This window comes from Lotus japonicus, chromosome 2 (assembly GCF_012489685.1).
Source record: "Lotus japonicus ecotype B-129 chromosome 2, LjGifu_v1.2".
In the NCBI taxonomy this organism is placed as follows: domain Eukaryota; kingdom Viridiplantae; phylum Streptophyta; class Magnoliopsida; order Fabales; family Fabaceae; genus Lotus; species Lotus japonicus.
This window is the reverse complement of record NC_080042.1, coordinates 21,770,033-21,774,572: the sequence shown is the minus strand read 5'-3', so window position 1 is coordinate 21,774,572 and position 4,540 is coordinate 21,770,033.

The window sequence follows — 4,540 nt, the reverse complement described above, 5'->3', positions numbered from 1 at the left end:
TAAATTCGAGATTTAGAGCATTGACATATAATTGGAGTTGGGGATGCAAAAGTGGCTATCTTTAAAATTTGGTACTCTTTTTCCTTGCTTGGTTTTTATCCCATTGGGTTTTTCTAAGCAAGGTTTTAATGAGGCTCATTTTTAAGATCACTCTAATCCATTTTACCTGTGATGTTGTTGCTGCTGATGTTGTTGTGTGTTCTTGCTGATGTTGTTGTTATTATTGTGTGACGTTGCTGCTGTTGTTGGCTAATTAAAATTGTTAGTTGCTGTCGTATTAAAAGTGTTGTTGTTGCGTGCTGTTGCTGCGAAAATTGAAGGTTGATGTTGTTGTTTATTACAACTGTTGTTGCTGCGAAAATTGATGTTGTTTCTGATGCTGAAGATGTTGTTTTGGATTAGAAAATTTTGGCGAGCTGATTTTTAGATGTAAAAGGGCCCATGATTGATTTACTAGATAAGGGCAACGAATTTGGCAATCTTAAGGATGTGGTACTCTTTTTCCTTGCTAGGTTTTTTCCCATTGGATTTTTCTTAGCAAGGTTTTTATGAGGCTTATCTTTAAGAAGATTACATTTGAAGCCGTTTCGTGGAGAATTCAGCTCAGAGGGGTTTAGTGCTATGATTTTTTTGGGAGGGGTGAATGATTTTGTACTACGTTTTGCCATGAGAACTTCTTACTCAGGCTTGAGCGATTATTATTAATAATATTACTTTCATTTTAAAAAAAAAAACTATCAGTAGGCACATACTCAGCCACTTTTTTCTTCATCCCAGGCCAAACTATCACGAGAATGCTGCTCGCATTCTGTGAATTCTCGTCACAACAACTCATCCTCTTGAAGACTGAATCAAATGCTCAAGGAGCAAGGAATGTCATCCGCACTCAGTGATTGTCCCAGTCACAACGCTAGGATCGCCGACACTTCCCGTTTTCAAACTTTTTTCAGATCCTAAGTCTTTTCCAAGAAATTGTTATTACTATTTGAAGATGTTCTATCTTTGGTTAATGCATTATGAATTTCATTTATGAAGACAAGTTTCGTTTCTCTTTTGTTCCAAAACTCTATAAGTAAAAAGATCCCAATAAACCCAAGTAATTCCCTGGGAAGGTCTCGATCCTAAAATGACTATGGCTTAGACCTCCGGTCAAAACATGCCTAACATTTCCCAAACCTCGTCATTAGCATGGCATAACATCACGTTTTCCCCAAACTCCAAAATCATATGACGGAAACCAGTAAACGGCCGAAGCCTCTCAGAAAACGGAGACACACGTCTCATATAAGTTCACTCAGTCAAAGCCTCCAGAAAACATTTTCCAATTCAAAGCGATAAACAATATTCAATGCAATCCTCAATATCAAGCAGTATTCAAGTCGAAGTTATCGACGCCTACAATACAAATAGCTAGTAAGTAAGTTGCCCTAACCTCGAGTTGTTCCAGTCTCGCGGTGCAGGTCTCCCTCACAAGCTTGTTAAGTCAACCCCAAAGTTTTGACAATTGAACCTTTGAGCAAACAAAGCAATAATGAACAAAACAAGTCGATACAGTCGAAACAATCCTAACTAATGTTCGACAAAGCTCAAGAAGCTTCAGAGTACAACATTTAGGCACAAATGGAAGGCTTTCCCCGAATGGATGAGTTTTGACTCGATTCAAGTTTTGTACAAAAACACTTCATTCGCTAAAACAAGCATAACTCGAGCTACCGAACTAGGAATGACACGAAACGAAAGCCAAAATTTTGGCGACTCGAAGGGCTACAGTAAGCATAAGGCCAACCTTGCCCAGATTTGAGTTTCCTCACTGTCCTAACACAAATAGGTGTCGGCCACTCTCCAATTTTGCATTTCGGCGCTTTTTCTTCGATCTAATTTAATTCCTAGGTAGTTTTAGGGTAAAACTAGGGTAAAGAAACTGTCGAAAAATTTTTAGAACGAGCGGGTCGATATACGACTAGTTAGGGGCACTTTGGTCCAAAATTATGGTTCAAAAACTCAAAGTCGAAACTTTGAAAAAAAAATTTGATGGGGTCGTTCACAACGACATTTGTAGCAACTAATCCTAAAGGCACTAAGTCGGATCGTGGCTTCTCGACGATAAAGTTTCAATATGTACGTAAATGGGTTTTTGTACAGTTTTTCAGATCTTTGGCGACTCGATCGAAATCGGCGCGCAACGGCAAGTGATCTAGGTTGTTAGATAAGTATAGAAGATGGATCTAAAGAAAAATCGGGAAAATCGAATACTTTTACGTAAAGCTCGAAACTTTGAGCTCAGAAAGAGATAAAGAAACGCGATATAAAAGATGATCAGAGGTAAGATGTAAGTAGATTACCTCTGTGTCGTGAAGTAGAGACAAAAAGCTCGAAGATCGGTCAAGAAACGACGAAGTTCTTCCTCCTTCTCCTCTCCTCCTTGCTCGCGGCCCCAATGGTGAAGAATGGGAGATATTTTGCTTTTTTTTCCTATTTATAGGAGAGTGAAATCGCGGGAAAATGAATATTTTGCGATTCCGATTTTTGCAGCACGTTCATCTATGAATTCTAAGCGAGGTTCTGGCGACAGAATTCCAGAACTCAAAACAGGTTTCTTGAATTTGAGAAAAACGATCCAAAAGCGGTGCGAGTTAATTTGCTCCGAAAAACTACTTTTTGCTGTGAAAGTCGGATGACAAAACTTCGTTCTGAAGAAAGATTGGAAACGTCGAAAGAAATCTGGCAATGCGGAAGGAAACTTTTTTAGGAGCTCCGAATAGAAAAAGTCTTCATTCAGCGTTTGAATTTAGAGTTTTTAAAGGGTAGAATTTAGCGTCGTCGGACTTCCGAGATATGAAACCTATCGTGCGTACAGTCCAGAGTTCCGAAATGAAACACTGGTCGAGGGAAAAATAAAGAGAACTTCTTATTTTTCCAAGGATTTTGAATTTCGATTAAACAGTGCTTTAAGAGCGGAAATAGCCTTTTTCGGACACTCTCGACCTTAGTCGGGTGTGGAAATGGCTCATTCTAACTCTTATACTGAACACAGTACTATCCTCAAGCAATTTCCTGAATGTTATTCTTCATCAAGTCGTCCAAAACAGCATTATCCTTTACAAGGTCATTTTGCGGTTAAACCGGTTCTACTCTTGAGTTGGAAAATAATTAAAATAATTATTTAAATCCAAGTCTGAAATTTTGGTCTTACAAAGCTCATCCTTAATTATGGATAGAAAAAGTTTTCAAATGGACATTAAATTTAACACAGCGTAAGACACGATTGAATTCAAGATTAATTTGCGGTTGGCAATATAAAAGTGTTAGGACATTCACACGAAGCCATAGCTACTTGAAACTTAAGTGAATGCAAACAAACATGCAGCCAAAGCCATTGGCATATAGAGTCAAAATTCACGGACATTGATAAAAGAAAGATAGGAAGAATTCAAAACAGAAACATGAATGAAGCATCATTTTCGAAATGGCAAACAGATAACATGAAAAAAACATCCCAGATTAAAAGTTACAATTTTCTCTCATCTTTCCCAATTTTCTGGAAAATCCATATAGAATAAGAGATCGAAAACACAAATCACTCACATACAACCAAGAAGAGTAAAGTTAAGGGCAGTTCTTAGTGATCTTTCAAAGATCTAAATCATTCAAACATTCACTGGTAATCAACAACATGCAACGGGAAATGAGAGATGAAATAAGTGAGATGAAAGAGATAATAAAGCTAAAAGGAAAAAAACCTATATAGATTGAAAGATCGAAAACAAAAGTCACTCACATAAAACCAAAAAGAGCGAAAATTTTCTAGAGATAATATTTGGGGGCGGTTATTAGTGAACTTTCGGAGATCTGAATTATGCAAACATTCACCGAGTAATATAGCAACATGCACCAGGAACAAAGATAGAAGAAATAAGTGAGATGAATGGGGTAATAAAGTTAAAAGAAAAAAAAAAGATTCAAATAAACATATACACACCAAACTAAAGCTTCCGTGCAACCACATGTATGAAGAACAAGAGTGTATGTGTGCGTATGTAGAAAAAATATTTTTTTGTGGGTCAGAACTGAGTCAGGATGTCCTTATATAGTTGAAAAACTGGTGAGAGGATGAGGGTACGTGAAAGTAGATAAACATTGGCTGTTACTGCCACATCAAATTGTCAAAATTGTCTTTCCCAAAAAGAAAAAATATTATAAAAAATTAATGACACAAGAACGGAAAAATATTAATAAAACATAATATTAATATAAATCATAAATTATAGTTGAATGTTGTTAAAGCATTGACTATTAAAGTAAAAATATTGTTAAAAATATGATATTTTTTCTTATTAATATAAAAATTTAAATTAATTTATTTTAAGCAAAAATATAATTGCTAAGTCCATTTTGTTTAAGTATATACCAACTAACGTTCTAAAGCATTGACAGGAAATAAAAAAATATTTATTGAAATATAATATTCAATGTTATCAAAATATAATATTTAATACATCGTAAAGGTCTGTATTCAACGTTTAAAAAGCACAGATTGATT